Source organism: Canis lupus, chromosome 22 (genome assembly GCF_011100685.1).
Source record: "Canis lupus familiaris isolate Mischka breed German Shepherd chromosome 22, alternate assembly UU_Cfam_GSD_1.0, whole genome shotgun sequence".
In the NCBI taxonomy this organism is placed as follows: Eukaryota; Metazoa; Chordata; class Mammalia; order Carnivora; family Canidae; genus Canis; species Canis lupus.
Genome location: NC_049243.1, coordinates 25,002,325 through 25,026,639, shown reverse-complemented (window position 1 = coordinate 25,026,639; position 24,315 = coordinate 25,002,325). Strand labels below are relative to the sequence as shown.

The following is a 24,315-nucleotide window of genomic DNA, read 5'->3' as shown; positions in this document are numbered from 1 at the left end:
CCAGCTATGCTGTTATGGTAACCTGTCCCAGTCCTCTGTGTGTGCCTAGGAATTTTTGTCAGATTTAGTTATCACTTATTCAGAACATGGATTCCAGTCCTCTTGAGTAGAGCCCTGACAGATGTCCAGGCTTAAATATTCCTCTTTATCCAGCAGACCATTTTTTAACCTTTGGCCTAGCTGCTGGCTAAATTCTAGATTTCACTTGGCTGCATCATCATACCCAATAACCTTAATCTTGCTGTAGATTTAGGATATTCCTTCAATTTTGGCATCCTGGGGAAGCTGGACCATACTGAAAAATACTAGAACTTAGGTCTCCTCTCACTTCTATGGCCAGATTAGTTCTCTAGTTTATCTCTGTTTCTTGTTCTTAGCTACAGTCCTTTGACACTGGAATATGTGATTTATAGCTTACAAGTACTCAGGGCAAGCACTTTTTGCTCTTTATCCCACCGCAACGATCCCTTCTTCCTTGCAACCATGATCCTGTTTTCCTTTGGGTAGCAGTATGCCCAATATTTAGTGTGAATTGTTCTAATACTGTTAGATTAATTATAGTCCCTGTTACTAGTGATTATTTGAGGTGCAAGCAGGTAGCACAGTTTTTACCACTAAGATGTAAAGGGAAGACAACTGAGAGACTTTTGGAAAGATTATTCTCCCTAGTTTAAAAAACGAAAAAGAAGAAAAAAATTTATATAAGAAGACAACCCTTTTTCTTCTCTACCACCCTTTCCTGTTTTGAATATTATCATGGAAGAGGTTCCAAAAGCTGGACCTGAGGAATGAATCTTTCAAACATTAGATAACAAACCTGAGGATGGAATTCAAGGCAAAACAGGCTGGAGCCTCAGTTCTTGAAAGCATCACTGAAATATTGAGGAGCTGGACATTGCCTAACTCTGAGGTTTCTGTTAGTATCATTCTACCAAAATCCTTTTTATTTCATTTTTTTAATTAAAAAATACTTTATTTATTTATTCATGAGAGAGAGAGAGAGAGAGAGAGAGAGAGGCAGAGACACAGGCAGAGGGAGAAGCAGGCTCCATGCAGGGAGCCTGATGTGGGACTCGATCCTGGGTCTCTAGGATCACATCCCAGGCTGCAGGGAGCACTAAACTGCTGAGCCACCTGGGCTGCCCCCAAAATCCTTTTTAAACCTTTTTTTTTAATTATTTAAATTCAATTGTTAATTCAATTTTAAGTTATATTTAGCCAGGATATCTCAGCTGATTCATATGATATGCATAAATGAACTGAGAGTTCATTTAAAAAATTGTAACATTTAAGCAATCTAAACCTTCTTTGCCAAAGGATCCACTAAATTAGAAATTTCCTACTTTTTCAATGGTAAGTAAGCAAAAAAGAAGTCAGCTTGAGATTTTGTTTTACTATTTCATTTCATTTTTACTCACTTCCTTTCTTTCCATTGAGAAGAACATTTATTAATTCAACAATCACTTCTCCCGTCCTCAATGTAACAAATAAGTTCCCTTTAGGAACAGATAATTGACAGGGAAAGATGAAAATTGCTCACGATTAACTGTAATATATAACAATATATGATGAATAAGCGATGAAAACTAAGATGTGAGTTTATTGAAAGTAGAAAGATTACCTCCATTAAACACTTTTTAAAACACGTATCCTAAAGAAGGGAAATGGGCATCTTGAAGTAATGAAAATAATGAAAGTTTAAAGTGGGGGAAAAATCTGAGTTTGGTTTTTGCTTATCAGAGGAATGACCCTACACAGGTTAATTCAACTCTCTTTTGAATTTTACATATTTGTAAGATGAAGATAATCACATCTTATTCAGGGAGTTGGTAGTTTTAATTTATGCATGTGAAACAAACATTTTAGGATAAAAGTCATTATCTTGTATCTGAATATTGCATTTTCACAAATTAATTCAAATTTTTTTCTTAAAACAACCTCAAAAGGTAGGCAGTAGAATTAGCATCATCTATAAAATGAGAAAAGGGGATGTAGGTGCTGTATTGTCTTGTGAAAAGTAAACTAAATGAGAACCCATATGACCTGAATCCAGTCTTATTTCTGTACAAATCTGGCCCATGAGCATGAGTATGTCGTGTAACCTTTCATACTCACACACACAAAAAAACTACTCAACTCTTTGTAAAATAGAGATATTCAACCATATAAACTCTAATCATCTATACCTCTTTGATTGCCTAAATAACCTAGCCTTCAAGAACATAGGATCTGGGACTTGAACTCACATACTCTGATTTTGAGTCCAATATTTTTGAGGAGGAGGACCTCACACTAGTTATAAATGAAATGATAACTTAATTAAACAGGATTTAGACAATTGCACAAAATGGTCCCATTTTAATGTCTCTAATACAAATTAACTATCTTTCTGCCATTTATAGTTTCAGATTAAAAGAATAACTTACTGTACTATATGAAAATCAACTAAATTGCTTAAATAAATTGATGAGGCTAAGGAAAAGGATTACACATCCCACCAGCAATGAGAACAACCAATGACCAGAACTTGGGTTTAAAATACCATTCTCTAATAAGATGATTCAAAACTTCTTAGATGCCTAGTTGAATTTAGGAACTAAAAGGGAAAATATAAGAGGTTGGAGTACCTTGTAGTGACAGAAAATAAGGACATGTTTGAAATACAAAAATTCAGATACATGTGAAAGGAGCACAAGAGTTAAACTGAAAGAGCTACCAGTGGGCAAAGCTGAAACAATTTAAGCAACACAATAAATAACATTTATTTTTAATAGAATTTATAATGAACTGGATTACAACACAAAGAATAAAATAAACATCTATAAATCCATACTGATATAAATACATAAATGAATAAATAAATAGAGAAGAGATAGATCTTCCATATAGAAGTACTCCAAATAATTTATGTTGGCAATCCTTCTACAGTAGATTAGGCAGTGGAGCTAAATCTCACCCCCAAAACACACATATACACTCTGCTGACATGGGATATATGCAGTGACTTTCTCCCGAAGACTAGAATATGTGAAGATCTAGGCTAGTGGGGATATAGTAGGAGCTGCCAACAACTTCATAGTAGAGGAAACTGCCAAACACTGCCTGGGCTACATGACCAAGGTTTACATCATCAATGGTAAGTCATATTGATATCATGTATTCCTGTTATGATGTGAGCAGAAAGGCACTTCATCAGTGTGCACAAAAGCCCAGTGCCACTAAAGGAAAGCATCATATAGACCTAAATCAAAGAACATTCTCCAAACTACCTGAGTAGTATTCCTCAAAACTTTCAAGATCATGAAATAGAAGGAAAAGCTGTGAAACTATTACAGACCAGAAGAGGCTAAAACATGATACCTAAATGCAATGTGGCTCCCTCTTAGGGATCCTGCCATAGAAAAAGGACATTAATGGACAAACTAGTAAATGGAATAAAAAGCCCAGAGTTAAGTTAATAATGTGCCAATGTTGGTTAGCTGTAACAACTGCCCCTTCATAATATAAGCTGATGATGTTAGGGCAAACTAGGTGGGGAGTATATAGTAAACCCTTCTGTAAATGTCCATCTGTCTTAAAATTAAAAGTTTATTAAGGAGAGAGGAGATTTATTATTAAAAACCCAGGAGATTTGAAAGTTATCATATTCATTTCTTAAGTTTTAGTTTTTATGGATATAATACTGAAAAAGAATTATATTACATAACATATAAAGAAACATGCCCTCTTTTTTTCCTATTATTTTGTAGCTGTCATTTTATCTACTGTCACTTTACCAGCACAAGTATATTTGAAGGCCACCAATTTTCACACATGCAAAACAGCTTCTTACTCCAACACAGAAACAGATGAGTTGCTTATTTCTACAGCTGGCCTCAACATGCCCTCTGCTTTTAATAAGTAACTGGCTTAGGGACAATTTTGCTTTTTACAATTTCAAATGTTTATGTGTATATGTTTTGTTTATATAAGTATGTATTGCAATTATCCAAGCTTTTTTATTGTCGCCATCACTTCTTGGCTACTACTATAATATCTTAACAATATTTTCATCTACAATAAGTTAATAATTAAAATGCTATGTCTGAAAGATTTTATGACATGAATTCTTATTCATGATGTATTTTCCCCTTACTAATATAATTAGTTGAAACGTTTGAAAAAAACTGTCAAAAGTAATCCTCTGCAAAATGAAAAATTTTCAAAAGGAAATCTACATAATGCTACATAATTAGTGTAAAGCTGGAAATTTAGAACAAGGCTTTAAGGAAATGTATTTAGTCTATGTCTTGGTGCTGTTGGGAACCCCCACATGTAACTTGTCACATTGTACTCTCATTTACTTTTTGTTCTATCTATGCGGGGACATCTCTTGGATTGTTTTGTAGGAGAAGGATGTTGTACCCTTGCCCCTTTCTTCTTTTTTAGGGCATAAGTGAGAGTGACCTTTTAAGTAGAGGAGGTGTGCAGTCTAAGCTTGGGCATTAGCTGCTTGGGTTAGTTGCACACCAGTCCTGGGAATGCCAGCTGCCCAGACTGCTCACTCACACACAGCTCATGGGGAAATGCAGACTCTGTGTTGCCATCAGTTGAAGGAGGGGCAGCTGCCTCTAAGAGCTGTTGCTGTCAAGCAGTGGACAAGCCTGCTGGTTTTTCCTTAGTGACCTTGACTTCTTTTCATTTCACTAAATTAACAAATTATTTCAAGTATCTGCTGCCATAGACTTAGCAAAACATATGGAGCATATTGTGTTAGAGCCAGGGTTGAATTTGGCCTGAGTCACTATTTATATAAACCATTTAGAATTGCTGATATTTGGTTACAGCATATGCACTAGGATACCATTTATATGTACCACATATCGCTATCTTAAATGTAAAATGAGATCGTGCACATATGCATATGTACATATACACTCATGCACATATTTACAATTGCAAATTAATAATTTAAGTAAAACGGAGTCAAGAGTTTGTTGTTTAATTTGTACAATGTGCCTAAATGACAACTAAAATAGTTACTCATTTTATGAATAATGGAGATAAAGTGATTTTTTTGAGAGTCATATTTTCAAGGAAATGTGGATGATTTCTTCATTTGTTATGATTAAACATAATTCTCACTTCCATCCTATTTACTTCAAATATAACAGAAATCCTATATTGTTTGGAGGACTCATTGTTCTAGATCATGTCAAGTTTGGGAGAATAGAGTGAAGTAGAATTGGGATCAGTGTGATTGTCTTTAAAATTATGTGTTATTGTTATGTGTTGACCCAGTCTTTTGGCACGTTCAAATCTGAAATCTGCTGCTGCTGTACAATGATTTTGCAGGGATTCTTTTGCAAACAAGCTTAGCTTTGACTTCAAGATCTTCAAGATCCCCAGTGCTGCTGACCAGTTTTCTTGCCTAGTCATGATGCTAAAGTACCCTAAGTCATCTCTATCCTTATGTTTCTAATCTGAGAAATCTCTTTCTAATTTATTACCAGTGGAATGAAAATATAAAAATATTTTTTTTGCTTTTTCGAAGATATTCTTCTATGTCTATAACTGCTTTTGTCCATCTTTTATTTCTTTAAAATCTTCCTAATTGGGGGGTGCCTGACTGGCTCAGCTGGTTAAGTGTCCTGTTTTGTCTCAAGTCATGATCTCAGGGTCCTGGGATTGAGCCCCTGCTCAGCAGGGGAGTTGGCTTCTCCCTCCGCCTCTGCTCCTCCTCCCACTCATGTGAATGCACACTCTGTCTGTCTCTCTCTCTCAAATAAATAAAAAACTTTAAATAGATAGATGATAGATAGATAGATAGATAGATAGATAGATAGATAGATAGATAGATGATAGATAGATAGATAGATAGATAGGCCTTCCTAATGAATGTTAAAAATTTGGTGCTTCCAAAGACAACAGCTAGGTAGACTGCAGTCTAATTCTTCAGTGTGCCATAAGCCTTTCAGGTTAACACCTTGAAACTATTACCAGCTTGAGAGCTGACAAGGAATTAGAAAAAATATGCTTCTAGGGAATTGGAAACATAAATAAACATAAGTTAATATCTTTGATGCACATTTTACTTATTTACACATGAAAAAGCTTGAAGCAGTAATGGAACTAGGAGCCTCGAGATGGCTTGCTGGCACTGAGAGAGTTAAAGGACATGTTGACGTAGCTGGACAACACATTTGAGGAACGTAAAGAAACACTGGAATTTATCATAAATGTATAGATAGCCCAAACATATTTATGTTACATAATAATGCCTTGATTTTTGGCAGGAGTTTCTAGATAAACATGTCATTTTGGAATAAAAATGAATGCTTCCTACTAGTTATATATGATGTCAAATATCAAGCTGAAGAAACTAAATTTAGAGAAATAACCAACTTTTTATTTTGCAATCTTGCAGAAGTACAATAAAACTTACCAACATAAAAGAAGAAGGGTGAAGTTCCTGACAGGGATTGTAATTAAGCAGCAGCATATTATTTTGGTGAAGGAAGAAAATAAACATATGAAGCTTCTGTATATCAATAAGAATGCATATCTGTGGAACAAGATAAATCTGCACTATAAATTACTGGCAAAGGAAGAAGCCTGATATGACAATTAAATTTAGAAAGTTAAAATGTGCAAAAAGCAGAATAAAGTAAATAGTGACTAACAATGGGAACCAGAATATGTTGGCAATGAGTGAATGCCTCTGTGGAAAATATTAGGAGGTTATTTCCCTGAAATGGAAATGTGAACATTAGAATTAAATTGCTTGACCAAAATTGTCAGCTTCCCCAGTTAGAATGTAGGCAGTGAAAGAGACATTGTATTTGACATTTCAGAGGTTGTTCATGTCCCTAAAGACAGTGATTTTGGTGCAGTTTTTAAAAAGGAAGAAGTATTAATTAGAGTGTGGTGAGAAGGAAAAACTCTCAGACTCAGAGCCATGGGAGGAGGCAGGGAGGCGAGGCACAGTGCTCAGACTTCTTGGTGAGGCTGGTCAGGAAGGGAAGGAGAGCCAGGGCATCTGCTGGAGGGCAATGCCCTTAAGGGCTTAAAAAATTTAAGATTTTATTTATTTATTTATTTGAGAGAGACGGAACGTGGGTGTGGGGAAGAGCCAGAGGAAGGGAGTTGGAGGGGGGCAGAATCTCAAGCTGACTCTGGCTGAGCACAGAGCCCATGGATTTGGATCCCATTATCCTCAGATCATGACTGAGCAAGCAGATACCAAGAGTCAGACACTCAACTCACTGAGACACCCTGGGGCCCCTAGGGTTAAAACTTTTTATTAATTTTTTTTGGGGGGTTAAAACTCTTTAAAGGGTTAAAGAGTCATCCATTTAGATACTTTTGAACATGGCTGTCAGATGGGAGTATCTCCAGTGCCAAATAAAGGAGGCAAATTAAAATTCAGTCAAGAGGGCAGTCCGGGTGGCTCAGTGGTTTAGCGCCGCCTTGGGCCAAGAGTGAGATCCTGGAGACCTGGGATGGAATCCCACATCAGGCTCCCTGAATGGAGCCTGCTTCTCCCTCTGCCTGTATCTCTGCCTCCCTCTCTCTCTCTGTGTCTCTCATGAATAAATAAATAAAATCTTAAAAAAAAATTCAGTCAAGAGTGATGTGAGTAAAGCCCTAGCAGAGGTGGAATTTGAGAGGAAAGAACAGTTGCCTTGAAAGGGTCAAGTTAATGATGACAACTCAAAAAATTTAAAATGAGTAGAAGAGTGGCATAGAGAATTTCAGTCTTTGTGACCTCTGTTTTCTCTTGGAATTGACTATGTGGGTGTATGTCATCACTCGCAACAATCTGGCTATGTGCTTTTGGGAAAACAATATGTAAATATTGGCAAATATTTGAGACTCAATACTTGCAGGGCTTCTCAAGGTCCTGATACTCAAAAATCTTAGTTTTCTTTGGATGAATATTGAAATCATTCCAGGATATTTTTTTGCATAACAAGTTAAAATGAAAATATGCTGAATAAAAATAGAATTTTCTTGTGGTTCATATACCACTTTGATGATATAAACTTGTATTTCAACAAAATAACTAATACATATAGGAAAAATAGGGGGAAAGATGATATGAAATCTATAAGTTATGGTAGATTTCTTTTCCAAGCGACGCTGAATGAAAATGTCGCAAATGGCAAATAATTATAGTAAGAAACACAACTAGTTAGCTTCAGATGATCAAAAAACAGTAGTTTCATTGTAGAATCAGGTCATCATCTATAAAACTTTAAAATGGCTAAAAATATGGAATGATAATAACCAAGCTTATGAAAATCTTCAGTTTAATATTTACTTTCAAATCAAAGAAAGTAAAAGGATATGAATTTCAAACTATTATAATCAATGTAGGAAGGTTATACCCAGCCTTTGTCCATGAATTTTAGAAAGTCAGATTGAATTTGTGTTAGAATTTAAAACTATACCCATGTTATATACCATAGTTTTTATTGCATTCTGCATCAAAAAAGAAAATATAAAAATCCAAGTGAGTAAGTTCTGAGATCTTGCAGGGATTGAATTTATGTCATATCATCAAAGTTAGATATGACCATGTGATTTACTTAACACATGAAGGGAGATGGCATACCTAACCCTTCTTCCTAGAGGCATGGTTCTCCACTCATTCCTTCCAGCAGTAGTCCTGGACTGACTTCATGAAGGAGCACAGCTGCCTGGGAGAGTCACCAAAGAAATATTTGAAGTGATATGCTGATGTGATTTAGGGATTGTTTCTTACTAGAGCATAGACTATCATATTTAACTTATACAAGATCATATCTAATAATTCCTTAAACATTCTGATGTAAAATTTATATAATTGAAGCATAAATAAGAAGATGTGCTTAGACTACATTAATGGGATCTCTAAGCATTGAAAAACAATATATAGGGATCCCTGGGTGGCGCAGCGGTTTAGCGCCTGCCTTTGGCCCAGGGCGCGACCCTGGAGACCCAGGATCGAATCCCACATCGGGCTCCCGGTGCATGGAGCCTGCTTCTCCCTCTGCCTATGTCTCTGCCTCTCTCTCTCTCTCTCTCTCTCTCTCTCTGACTATCATAAATTTTTTAAAAAAAGAAAAGCAATATATATGACTATATTTAAATTAAAATAGGCTGAAAAGAATTGCGCCCTATCTATAATTCTATAGTATCTATAATTTATATAGTATGAATATCCAGAAAGAAACAGTCTCTTGGCAGGCACATCATTGTAGGTTTCTTGTTTATTTTTTAAAAAGTTTTTATTTATTTATTCATGAGAGACATAGAGAGAGAGACAGAGACATAGGCAGAGAGAGAAGCAGGCTCTATACAGGAAGCCTGATGTGGGACTCGATTCCGGTACCCCAGGATTGTGTCCTGAGCCAAAGGCAGATGCTCAGCTGCTGAGCCACCCAGGCGTCCCAGGTTTCTTGTTTCTTCTTTGAAGGTTAGGAACAAAACTTATCATTTGAAAATTTATCAGTTTATCGAAACATACTTCTGTAAGCATTTTTAAATGTCTAAACTTTAGCAGGAATTTACTAACATTCCCTTGATTCTCAAATATCAATTACTGATCTCAAGAAAAATCTAATCAACTTAGTTTACTAAATTACCTTTATCAGACAAATAGGAAGGCAAAAGAAAATTCAGATTGCAATTTATAATTACATTGCCATCTAATTACTTTTGCTACTGAAGGAGGCCCCTTCCTCCAGCCAGGTGGTACTAAACTAAATAGTGAAAATAAGCTGGCTTGAGAACAAAACTAAGACCATGTCCTTTCATACATTATAAATCCTTTCACACCTAGATTTTCACTGTTATCTGCCACCATCCTTTAAAATTCATTATAAGCAATGACTCTACATTTCCATGGTCATTGTATCTTTACCAGATATAGGCAACCTTTTTATACTAATGAGATGGTAAATGTTTTCTGTAGTTCTCCTATTCGGTGTCATTAATTTCAGTGGATCATTTGATGCTTGTGCTGAACTTTTCCAAATTCTTGGAAGCCTTGCAAATATCTGCTTCCTACTTAAGAATTTCAAATAGAAAATATGAGCCCCCATAATATTAAATAAAGACATGAGTTAGGTACAGTCACTGCCTTCAAGGATGTCAGAGTCTACTTGGGGTAAGAGAGTCAGGCAAACAGATTACAATGTAGCATACAAAGCCCCATTATGAAGATATGTAGTCAGTGATGAGTGAAAACAGAGGAAGAATATCTAACCTAGTCTGAGCTGTGAATAAAAGCTTCCCAAATGGGATAGCATTCAGACAGAATCTTGAAAATCAAATAGATACTAAACAGGTGTTAAGATAGAGTATAGGTGTGTAATTTGGAGAGCAGCATTATGTGAAAGTGTTTAACATCAGAGTACTTAGGGATTCTAAAAAGAATACAACAAGATACATGGATGGAGTTAAGGTCATTGGCAGGAGAGCAAGCAGGAGAGGTAGTTAAAATTTATATCATAATCAATGTTGTGTATCATGAAAAGCTTCTCAGATTTTTATCCCATGTAATATGTAAAATGTTTGCATAAAATAAATGTTATAAAAAACAAGAAATTCTAATAAATTATTTGTTGAATTAAATTCATATATATATACATCTATAGATTGAATTCAATTTAATATTCACTCCTTATAAGATATTTTCCATTGGGTATTTCTTAACTTTTTCTTTAAAAGAAAAATAATCTGGTTCAGCATGTTTGAATAGTTGGGAGCTTTCCAATCAATTTCATCTTACCCATGGAAAATCTATTACATAATGTAAAGTTGACAGTATCTTAAACATTTACCTTAGTTACCGTAGGTGAAAGTGAAAATCAGTGTGCTAATAGAGCAACGTGGTGATTTTCTGTCAACCATGAAACATGATTATTTGGAAAGTCAGAGAGATAAATACAAAATATCAGTTCCTTAACAAAAATAGCTGAGCAAATTTTAAATTCATGAGCTTCTAAGGATATTATGTTGCTTGGAAATATTTATGTGAATATTAGGGTGTCCAAGTTTCATGATAAGTGGTTGCTAAAAAGCGGAGTTGCACCTCTAGCCAGTTTTTGGTGTGTGACTACATTAATCTTGAATGTGGGACTATATTAATTCTTCTTACACTCTTTTCAGCAAAAAGAAGACATGTGTCATCCTCAAAACAAGTCTCTAAACAGGTCGGCATGAATTTGAAAGCATATTGACATAAATGAAGAAGAGCAAGAGAAAAACGAGTGTCTGTAGAGCACAAAGATTTATTGTAGCAGGAAGAGAAGTTAAGGCAGCTAGAGAAATGAATTGTTGTTGCCTGTTTGTACAAGTAAAACACTGTTTTACAGAATTCATTTTGTTGAATTGATATAAGGTTAGAAATTAGTACCTCATGTCAAGACCAACTATATAAGGAACTCTTTATCTTTATAATAAATTTTATATACTAAGTTTAAAAAGCTGGATAAACTGTAATGAAATACATAAATCTTAAGAGCATGCAATATCAATATTTTTTAAAAAAACTAATTTTGGAATATGAAAAAAACATAATGAATAAACTTGAAAACAGCCACTAACTAGTTAAGCTAATGCTCAAATATTTCAATAGTGAGCTGTAGAGCATTTCAGGGTAGTCCGTATATAATATTATGTGACATTGCAGAATATTTGTCCACCTAATCCATGGAACATGGGTAACTTTTATTTTTATTCCCTTTACTTTCAAAAATTCAACTTTTGAGATATTAAAGGTGTCACTGAGATTTATTTCTGGCAGTATTAGATGCTGTATTATACTAAAAATTAATACAGCAATGCTTAAGTTATAGGCTTGTTTTCTAAGTTACAGAATGATTTCCTTAAATCGTTCTACAAAGATTACTGACTACATACTATGTGGAAAACACTCCTCTTGTCTGGGAATGTGCAATTTTAGAAAACAGAGTCACTATTCTTCTGGTGCATCTAGGACAGCCAATTGATTATACATAAAATTCTGATATGTCAGGTGGCAAAAATTTCATGACTCTCATAAGACATATAGCATGTATAAATTATCTTATTGAACTCAGAGATGGAACTAGGAAGATGGTCAAGTTGGTTCCAAAAAGAATTTTTGAGAATGGCCTTTTATAGGCATTTTGAAAACAAGGCATGTTAGAATAACAACATTGGGTAATGTCCTATGGGTCAGTAAAACACAACGATTAGCATTATTTTTCTTCTGAGGTTATTTAACTTCTCTACAAGTTAATATGTTACATAACAGTATTGGCTCTGGTGAAATAGAAAATAGCAAAGTCAAAGAGAAAAATTCTCCTAGAAAATCAAGTAGTTCTTAGATGTTGTTGTGAACCAGTTCTTGTGAACCATGTCCTTTGGAAGGACATGCAGTGCTCTCTTTTGATTTCCGAGTCTATAATAATTTTATTATTAACATTCTCCTAGTATTTTATTTTCTACCTTATGTTTTCCTTAGGTGAAGACCTATGACTGCTTTTAGCTAATAAGAGTAAGAATTATAACAACACACTTTTATGTGATTCATAAGGCTTACTTATGATTGATTCTTTAGTATCTATTTTTCCCTGCCGTGCCATCTGAAGAATATACATGTTCTATACTACGTGGCTGTAAATTGGTGGGTCCTCCATGAGCGTGCATTCTTGAATGAAATGGGTATTATAAGTATGACCCTTATTCTGAGGGATCACAGATAACTAAAAACTAATAACACTTAAAATAAATGATTGATTATATCTTTATGATATTAATTTATTGTGCTTCGAGAATCAATTTGTTATCACAAGGATAACTATTCTATGCTGACTAATGTAGAAATTGTTACCCAAAGTATGGTGGAGCTATTTAGGAGCCTAATATAAGTGACTGGAAAGAATTCACGTTTCACACTGCAAAATATTTAGTAAAACTCTTTTAAAGTACCTTGGGAGGCAGATTCAGTATTCGATACAATTATATTTCTAGAGAAAGAGGTTGGAAAATGGAAAATTAGTAGCATATGTTGGTTGCTGTTTGTGGACTGAACTGTGTTCTGAAATTCCTATGTTGAAGCCCTAATCACCAATATGACTATACTTTGAGATAGGGACTTTAACACAGTAATTAAAGTTGGGGTAATATAAAATTGGGGAAAGTAATGGGGTCAGAAGGGAAAGAGACAGCAGAGATGCAGGAGCACAGAAAAATGTCATGTCAGGAGACAGTGAGAACACAACCATCTCCAAGATGAGCAAAGAGGCCTCCGAAGAAGTCAGACTGGTTGCTAGCTTGATCTTAGACTTCTAACTTCCAAAACTATGAGAAAATAAATTTCTGTTCTTTACACCACCAATCTATGGTAATTTGTTATGGCAGCCCTGTAAAGTAAAAGTTGCTATTGACTACTGTTGGCAACAATTATAAGAAAAAGATTATTAACAAAAGAATTAAAAATGACCAATATGCCCCCCTTAGAACCTCAATTTTTCTAAAGCAGGGAAAGAACTGAGAAGACTGTGTGGCTCCCAAGAAAAGCATACTTTCTCAGCACACTTCAGATGTGGCCAAAGAGGATAAATGGAGAAGAAAAGTAGAAAGGATAGTTCTTCCAGGGAACAAAATCAATGCCTGATCAAGAATCATTTCACATCCCAGAGTAAGGTTGTTGGAATTGCTAGAGTAATTGCTGGGTATTTCACATTCTTCTTCTCAATTTTTTTTAAATTAACTCTCCCCATTTCTCTATTACACATTCTTTTGGGGGATGGATAGAAAAGAAAATTACCTTGCTTGCTCCCTTCCTTCCATCTTCTTCTCCACTGGACTGCACATAGAGATTGCTATAACCACAGTTAGGGACTCCTGGGTGGCTCAATGGTTGAGCATCTGCCTTCAGCTCAGGTCATGATCCCTGCAGAGAGCCTGCTTCTCCTGCCTATGTCTCTGCTTCTCTCTGTCTCTAATGAATAAATAAATAAAATATTTTTTTTAAAAAGCCGCACAGACCCTGACATTCAGTATGGATTCAGTGCCTGGCTGGACTAATTGACTTATCTCTACTGGGAACAAAGTGAGAGCTCTAAGTGTGGGAGGAAAGGAAATGGCTTAAATATATTGAGATATTATATCACTACAGAAAAACATTTCAGATAAATACATATGTAGATAGAATGCTTTGCAAATTTTGGAATTATGGTTAACTATTCTGATATCCAATCACATTGAACATTAAGTCATAATCAACATAGACATCTGAAGATTTGTTCTTAACTCCTTTTGGTTTTGGTACTGTAATATTACACATTACTTATTTTTAAACATCTTATGTAATTTCCCCCCATTTTGAATTATAATAAACACTTAACTCTGCCTAGACTCCTTTGCCATAAAAAGGTAAAACAAATAAAAAGGACAAAAGGATCTTCGTTTGTTGTTCTGATCCCACTAATCCTACCATTTGAAGCACTTTTTTTTTTTTTTTTGAAGCACTTTTTTTTTTTTGGTCTATATGTCAAATAGAAAAAAAATAAAGTAAGATATTTAAAATCTTTATAAGGGACATAAACAGATTACATTTTTTACTACTAATATTTCTATAAAGTTAAAAAACTAATAAAAATATCTCTCTGTTATCAATATTTTTTAAAATGATTCTTTTTTTCTAATCAGAATGAGTTATTTTCCTACTAGGGTTATATTTAGTCCCGTGTTTCCCACTGGCTATTTCTTAGTCAGGTAGTTGATTTATATGAAATTCTTGTTTATGTCTCTAATGCCCTCATGTTATTAGGGATGAATGACTTGAAATAGCAAACAAATTAGGAAGATTTCTCAAGAGGTATTTAACTCTGGCAAAAACAAAATAATTAAAAATATTAAGGCAATTTATAAATTAAAGATATTAAGATGATTCTGAAAATTTATTTCATTACTAAACCAAGTTGGATTCACCTTTTCATCCTGTAAGTATTAAAAAAGAAATCAGAAGTCATTGCTTACCACACATAATGATGTTCACCAGACTGTAAATGCCTCAGATTCCAAAGTTAATTACAGTAGGATGTCAGTGTGGATAGGTTTATATTATGATTTCATCCATTATCACACCACTGAGGATATCACTCTTTTCAGTGGGATGCTAATTATATAGCAACAAAATTATCACAACTTACAGTCAGTATATATAACAGATTTTTTAAATCTCCCAGATTCTTTTATCCCCCCTCAATGTGTGTATATTATAAACCTTATGTAATGAACACAATAACCTTATGAGATAGGTATTATTATCCGCACTCATATTACAGTAGAGGAAGAGGATGTACCAGGAGATTAGTAATCACTCATTCTCATTTTCTATTTCTGTACAAAATCTCTCCCTTAACTTAGAGGATTAACACAACCTTTTATTTTCCTTATAATTTGTAGATCAGGAGATTAGAAAGGTCATGGGAGAGCAGTTCTCTCATGGATATGGCAAGCAACTAGGGATAGAGAATACACTCCCAACCCAAAGTGGCTTCTTCACTTACATGTCTGTTGCCTAGTTGCTGCTTCATCCCTTTCTCTCTGTATGACATCTCTTCCTCTAGACCCCTTTATGCAGCTTGCACTTGTTGGAGCATGGTGATCTCATTAATAAAAGTGGAGCGTGAGAAGCCAATGAAGTCTGCGCTTGCCACTAATTGAGGAAATTGAGGCTAACACCCTAAGGAAAATTTCAGATATCATAAGAACGTAGAAACCTTTACAATTTACCTAAGTTTGTTATGTTTTACCCCTATCTGTTTTTCTATAGTGACTAGAAAAATAAATTTCAAATAGAAATTTATTTTAAGGCTATAAAAGTAGAGGCGTACTAAGAGAAGCTGTGCCTCACTCTGTAAACTTGTTGAGGGGGAAATATAAATAGTAATAGATTTAAGGGAAAGAAAAAAAAGCTATATTCATAGGATCTGTGGGGAGGTAGAAAAAGTTAGAAAATTAGAATGCCCAGAAGTCTTTCTGGGAACTTAGCATTTGCAGATTTCCTATGCATGCAAAAGAAAATTTGAATTACTGTTAATCCTAGGAAACATTTAGAAGGCCTTTCCTTAGGATATCCCATATCTTGTACTATAGACATATCTCATAGATACTGTATAGGTTTGGTTCCAGACCACAGCAATAAAATGAATATTGTAATAAAGTAAGTCCAATGAATTTTTTGTTTTCCCAGTGTATATAAAGTTATTTTAGCACTATATTGTAGTCTATTAAATGCACGATAGAATTATGTCTAAAATATGGATATGCCTTAATTAAAAATGCTTTGTTACAAAAAAGCTAACCATTATCTAAGCTTTCAGTAAATTAATTACTGATCACAGATCACTATAATAATTATAATTATAATAATGTTGAAATATTGCAAGAAATATCAAAATGTGACACAGAGACATGAAGTGTGCAAAAGCTGTTGGAAAATATCACCAATAGATTTATTCAAAACAGGGTTGCCATAAACCTTCAATTTGTAAGAAACACAGTATCTGTGAAGCACGATAAAGCAGTGAGCAATAAAATGAGATATGCTTGCATTTTTAAGGAGAAAGAAAGATCATATAATACACATGGAATGATTTCTCTTACCTTTTTTAATGCTTTTAATTTCGGTATAGTTAATGTACAGTGTTACTAGTTTCAGGTGTAAAATATAATGATTCAACAGTTCTATACATTACTCAGTGCTCATCATGGTAAGCATCTTCTTTAATCCCCTTCAGCTTTGTCCCACCTCCCCTCTGAGAACCATCAGTTTGCTCTCTATGGTTAAAAGTCTGTTTTTCAGTTTGTCTCTTTTTTTTTCCTTCGTCCATTTGTTTTGTTTCTCGAATTCCACATATGAATGAAATCATATGGTATTTGTCTTTATTTGGCTGATTTACCTCACTTAGAATTATACCCTCTAGATCCATCTTGGTTGTGGCAAATGGCAAGATTTCATTCTTTTTCTTGTGGCTGAGTAGTTAGTATTATATTGTGTTCTTTATTCATTCATCTATTGATGGGTACTTGGACTGCTTCCATAATTTGGCTATTGTAAATAATTACATAATATAGATAGGGGTGTACATATCTTTTTGAATTAGTGCTTTCATGTTCTTTGTGTAAATACCTAGAAGTGGAATTACTGGATCATATGGTGATTGTACTTTTAGTTTTTTGAGGAACCTCCATATTGTTGTCCACAGTGTCCACATTTACACTCCCACCAGCATTGCTTGAAAGTTCCTTGTTCTCCACATCCTCATCAACACTTGTTATTTATTGTGGTTTTGATTTCAGCCATTTATGATGAGTGTGAGATGATATCTCATTGTGGTTTTAATTTGCATTTCCCTGATATGAGTGATGTTAAACATCTTTTCATGTGTGTGTTGGCCATCTAAATGTCTTCTTTGGGAAAATGTCTGTTTATGTGTTCTGCCCATTTAATTCGGGTCATTTATTGTTTTAATGTTGAGTTGTACAAGTTCTTAATATAATTTAGATACTAACGCTTTATCAGATGTATCATTCCCAAATACCTTCTCCCATTCAGTAGGTTGTCTTTTAGTTCTGTTGATTTTTTTCTTTGCTATGCAGAAGCTTTTTATTTTGATTTGTCTCAATAGTTTACTTTTGCTTTTATTTCCCTTGTCTTGGAAGACCTATCTAGAAAAATGTTGCTAAGGCCAACGTCAAAAAAAAAAAAAATTACTGCCTGTGCTCTTTCTAGGATTTTTATGGTTTCAGGTCTCACATTTAGATCTTTAATCCATTTTGAGTTTATTTTTGTATATGGGATAGGAAGGTGAGCGGTCCAGTTTCATTCTTTCCCATGCAGCTGTCCAGTTTTCCCAACACCATTTTTGGAAGAGGCTATCTTTTTCCCATTGCATATTTTTGCCTCTTTTTTTAAAGATTAATTGACATTTGTCATGGGTTTATTTCTGGGCTCTCTATTCTCTTCCATTGATCTGTATGTCTATTTTTTGTTCTAGTACCATACTGTTTTGATTACTACAGCTTTGTCGTATATCTTGAAATCTGGGATTGTGATACCCTGTTTCACTCTTTTTTTTCAGGTTCACTTTGGATATTCAGGGTCTTTTGTGGTTACATATAAACTTTAGGATTATCGTTCTACTTTTGTGAAAAAAAAATACTGTTGGAATTTTGATAGGGATTGCATTAAATCTGTAGATTTCTTTGTGTAGTATGAAAAATTTAACAATATTTGTTCCTTTTTAGAAAAGATTTATCTATTTTATTATTATTATTTTTTAAAGATTTCATTTATTTATGAGAGACACACAGAGAGAGAGAGAGACAGGGACAGAGACAGAGACACAGGCAGAGGGAGAAGCAGGCTCTATGCAGGGAGCCTAACATGGCACTCGAGCCTGGGCCTCCAGGATCACGCCCTGATCACCACCCTGAAGGTGATGCTAAACTGATAAGCCACCGGGGCTGCCCAAATTTATTTATTTTGGAAAGAGAGTGGAGAGAAGGGTAGAGGGAGAGGGAGAGAGAGTCCTCAAGCAGACTCCTCACTGAGTGCAGAGCCAGACAAGGGCTCAATATAAGGACCCTGAAATTATTACCTGAGTGGAAATCAAGAGTTGGCCACTTAACTAAGTCTTCCAGGTACCCAAACAATATTTGTTTTTCTAACCCTTAAGCATGGAATATTTTTTTCATTAATTTGTGTTGTCTTCAATTTCTTTTATCAATGTTTTATAGTTTTCAGAGTACAGGCCTTTCATCTCCTTGGTTAAGTTTATTTTTAAGTATTGTATTATTTTTGGTGTAATTGTAAATGACATTGTCTTCTTAATTTATTTTTCTGTCACTTCATCTTTAGTGTGGAGAAAGGCAACAGATTTCTTTATATGGATTTTTTTTTATCCTGCCACCTTACTGAATTCATTTAACAGTTCTAGTAGATTTGGGTGGACTCTCTAGGGTTTTCTATATATAGTATCATGTCATTTGCAAATATTGAAGGTTTTACTTCTTCCTTACTAATTTGGATGATTTTTATTCCTCTTTCTTTGACTGCAGTGGTCAGGTCTTCCACTACTATTTTGAATAAAGTTAGTAAGAGCAGAAATCCTTGTCTTGTTCTTCATCTCTCAGTTTTTTACCATTGAGTATGATGTTAGCTGTGGGTTTTTAATATATGGCCTTTATTGTGTTGAGGTGTGTTCTTCTAAATCTATTCTGTTGAGGGTTTTAATCATGAATGGATGTTGTACTTTGCCAAATGCTTTTTCTGTGTCAATTGAAATGATCATATGTTTTTTTTATCCTTTCTCTTGTTGATATATCACACTGATTGATTTATGAATATTGAACCACCCTTGCATTCCGCTTGGTTGTGATAAATGATTTTTTTCAATTATCATTAGATTCAGATTTGTAACAACATCTATGAACATGGAAGACATGCTCAGTGAAATAAGCCAAACACAGAAAAATACTACATGATATCATGTAGTATTGTGGAGTATATGTGGAGTCTAAAAAAGGTCAAACTCTAAAAATGTCAAAATCTAAAACAATAACAGAGAGCAGAAGGTTGATTACCAGTGACTATGTTAATTAGCTTGATTGTGATCATCATTTCACAATGTATACACATACAAAAACATCGTGTTGTATACTTTAAATATATACATATATTATTTGTTAATCATACTTCAGTAAACTGAATCATATGATAATAATAGTTACTCCACATGATTATGAAAAATACTGACTAAAAACTATAGCTTCTATGAGATGTGTGGTGATGTTTTATTGTGATTTTAATGTGCATTTCCCTTTTGAACAATGATGGTGAGGCAATTTTCATAAGTTAGACATGTGATTTTCCTATTTTACAAGATGTGACTTAAAGTCTTTAACCATTTTTCCCTTTAATTATTGATATTTATTTATTTAGTCATTTATTTATTTATTTTCAAGTGAACATAACCTCAAGATTTTATTGCCTTCATAATATAACAATATATGAAACTTAGAACTGGATCATTTCACCCATTTTCTTCTTGTCTCCTCCCAGTTCAAAGTGCTTGCATTTCTTAATAGCCAGCATTCTCTTACATCTGGAGTTGGGCTCAACACATTCAAGCCTCAGGACAATCTTCTTGGTATTTTAGCCTTTTCCGAAAAGATCAATTTAGTCTGCCCACCATAGCCATCCTGCTTCCTGTCATAACACCACTTTCCCTGGACATAAATAGAATCTTTGCTTTTCTTATATTCTGTCATTTTGTGTGGTTGGTGCTTGCCACACTTCTGGTGGAAAGTCTAACAGGTCTTAGGAACATTCACCATATTTACAAGTAAGGTGTCTGCTGGAAAGCTAATTTTTGATATTTAGAAGTTTCTTATTGACACTGGTCACTATGTATTTGGTCCCATTGTGTGAATTATCTTTTTATTCTTTTATTGAGATACTTGTACAAAATATTTATGAAATTGGATCTAGTCCATTTATAATTTTTTCCCTTATGCTTAGTGCTTTTTGAAAAATCTTTGTGTATCCTGGGGTCATAAGGATATTTTATTTCACTCCTAGAAGATTTATTTTATTTTTTTTGTCTCTCATTTAGAATTGTACTTCATTTGGAATATGTTTTTGTGTGATAGAAGACAAGATTTAGGATTTATTCAGATACATATGGTTAGCCAGCTGACTCAACACATTTATTCAGCAGACTATTCTCTTACTTTACTGCAGAGCCACATTTGTCATATGCCCTTTGGTGGATATACATGGGTGTATTTTTGGACTTCTATTCTATCGGTCTGTTTATTTATGCTTGTGCTAAGACATACTGTTTTTATTATTATATTTTAAAATGAGTTTTAATAAATGTTGGTTAAGTTCTCTAAACTTTTTTCTTCCTTTGTATTTTCTTGGCTATTTTTGATTCTTTTTTTTATTATTATTATTTTTTATTTATTTATGATAGTTACACACAGAGAGAGAGAGAGAGGCAGAGACATAGGCAGAGGGAGAAGCAGGCTCCATGCACCAGGAGCCCGACGTGGGATTCGATCCTGGGTCTCCAGGATCGCGCCCTGGGCCAAAGGCAGGCGCCAAACCGCTGCACCACCCAGGGATCCCTATTTTTGATTCTTTACATTTTCATATAAATATAAGAAACTACTTGCCAATATTTATACAATATTAATAATAACACTAATATTAATTATTGCTAACATTAATAATCACATGGTCATCCCTGTATTGATAGATGTGAAGATGACTTTATTTTTTTACCAAAAGAAACAAAACATTTCTCATGTTAAACATTCCTATTTTTGTTCAATTTCTTAAGCGATATTTCTAGAATGCAATTATCTGGTCAAAAGGTAGAGTACTTTGATATGATGCACTTGATGTATTTTGCTATATGCTATCAAATAGCATAGTATCAAATACTCATGGCACCAATAGCAGGATACAAGATGATAGTCATTTCTGTACTCTTACCACCTGTATGTAACACCATTAAAAAGTGTAACATTTAATATACAGAAGACATAATACATGTGGCTATGTTTTACTTTGTGTTTATTTTGAACATTTAAATATATTTTTGTTTACAAGTTTTATTTATTTTCTCATAAATCAACCAAGAGTCAGAGAGACCTGACTAAATTTGTGCTTGTTGGCAATCTCACTGGTATTGCTTTAGGAAAAATAACTATTGGCTGAACATTAAGGTTTTATGTGTAGCATTTTGTGTGGGTGGTTGCTTAAGTACAGTGAAGGAAATAAGTTTACTTTAGATCTTTTGAATTAGAGAGACTTCCAGTTTAAAATGAAGAAGAAGAAGAAGAAGAAGAAGAAGAAGAAGAAGAAGAAGAAGAAGAAGAAGAAGAAGAAGAAGAAGAAGAAGAAGAAGAAGAAAGAAGAGGAGGAGGAGGAAAGAAAGGAAGGAAGAGGAAGAAGAGGTAGTTGTTATAATAGGGCTTCTCTCAGTTGTTCAACTTCTCTCTGGAGCTTGGATCCAGTTATTTGCTGTAGAGGTGAGCGTTCTGGGACCCCAACATCTAGACAGTAAAGGGGATAAATGGGAACATGAGTTGAGTAGTATTTACAGTGGGTAAATCTTTCTCAGTATTGAGTCCAGTGTTCCATTCTTCTCAGTATGGTTGTCATCAATGCACATTTGTCAACATGGGGTAGCACAGGGACTTGCTCCATTATCCTGAAATACATCATAATCCAAGAAATTCCCTAAGCATAATTTTGACTCTCAATGCCATCTCAAAAGGGGTCAGTGCTAATGATCCACATTTGCCTTCTCTATGGGAATAACTTATATTTTACTGTGTCTGTTATCTCTTTGTGTAAGTAATCCACAAGCAGAGGCTCTCTTGCATACTCTCCCCTGTGTCTAGATACGGTTAGGAAGACTAATGAGTGCCCTGTAATTTGAGAACACAAAACTTCTCTCTGACAAAGACAGAACTGAAATTCTAGTAGCTCATTTCTTTGCGTGGTAAATATAAGTCATTTTTTTTCTTAAGAGGAATAGCTGACTCTTTCTTGAAGTAATATGCCTTCTGTAATAACTTGGGCAATACTAAAAGTATTAAGATGAAAGTTAAAAATCACCATTTATCTGGAGATAAGTGCTAGTAATATTTTAGAGTAAATCCTTCCGATTTTGAGATAGATTGATAGATGCCGACACACACATACACTAGTCTTTTGTAATCTATATTTTTCACTTGGTAAAATGTTGGGACTAAATTTTGTGATTTCTCCATGTCGATAGATAGCAACTTGCACCTCTATTTTAGCAAGTTTTTGTATAGAATTCACTGTATGGATGTATCCTACTTTATTTAACCAGCCATCTACTGAGAAGAATATAGTTAGGCTAACTTATATTTTAATATAGTAACATAGTTGAGCAAAGGCAGCAGATGGATAGAGGAAAGGACACGCATTCGCCAGAGTGTTGGACACACACACAGCAGTAACACAGGTCCAGGTTCTTCTAGATCTTTATAGGGCATTAGAAAATAAGTATTGCCAGCAGAACTTAATCCATCTACCTTTGCATTTTAACAGTCGCTCCCACTGCTTCTATCTCTTCTGGAGAGCAGTCCTATAGAACAGTTCTGTTCTATATGAACAGAAAGCAGACTGAAACCCATTCCCTCTCTTTCTTCCTGTTAGTTCCTACAAAAAAACCACTGTTACTTTAGCCCACGAGATCTGGCTGGTCTTGTGTCTAACAGAAACCAAAGAAACATCACCAAGGGACCTGGATGTGGCATCTGCTTCCTATTCCTTTCTCATCAAATATTCTTTTTATTTTGGGGAAGGTTTTCAGATATTTTTCCTATCCTATTTTTGTAAAAATATTTTTGTTTTCTGCTCTTCACTTTATACATTTCTACATTTATTTTTTTACTTTGGAAAAATTTAGATTTATAGAAAAGTTGCAAAGATAGTGGGGAGTTCCTGCATACCTTTAATGCAGTTATATTTTCCTCTAATACTGTCATCTTCTATTACTACAGCACATTTGCCAAATGTACTAAGAATCAAATATTGGTACATTACTGTTAAGTAAACTCCAGACTACTTGGATTTCAGCGTTTTTCCATTAATTTCCTTTTTCTATTCTAATTCCTTCCAATATTTTTACGGGTACTTTATTTTTATTTTCAGACTTTCTTATTCTTCCTGGTAAAGTCTTTTATGCATCAAAACTGTTTCAGTGCATGCATGCATACACACACACACACACACACACACACACACAGAGTTTTGATTCAGTGGGTCCACACAGTTATTTTTGATCCCTTTGACAAATCATTGCTCTTCATACAGCAATAATTTTTAAAGACTATTCATTTATTTTGTCATAATCCAGGCTTCTCAGCTCCATTAAATTATAATAAAATATAGGTATTTCTTTTTTATACCTATTGTGTTTCAATGTTTATTAGATTGTTTCTTTCTCTGGTATATGATAAAATTCTGTATATGGACACCATCCCTGCCCTTTCTAGTATGTCTCCTTTCCCTCTTTTGATTCCTTGCTTTCTTCTTCAAACAAATAACAGGGCTTTCCCAGAGTTATCTCTGAGTTGTATGCTGGACCCTTGAGGGCAAAGAGATGTAGTTCAATGAGACAGAGTGATATATAAAGAAATAAGTAACACTCCCAATTGGAATCTGCTATAATCCAAATTTTAGTAGTGGTTGGATTATAATTTAGAACCAAATTAACATAATAGATTATAGTAAAATAT

The 24,315-nt window shown here is 34.4% G+C and overlaps 1 pseudogene; it reads right to left on the bottom strand.

Moving 5' to 3' along the window:
* Positions 1 to 20,044: 20,044 nt before the first annotated feature.
* LOC119877391 lies at positions 20,045 to 20,364 on the bottom strand (annotated as a pseudogene).
* Between the last annotated feature and the right edge of the window lie 3,951 nt (positions 20,365 to 24,315).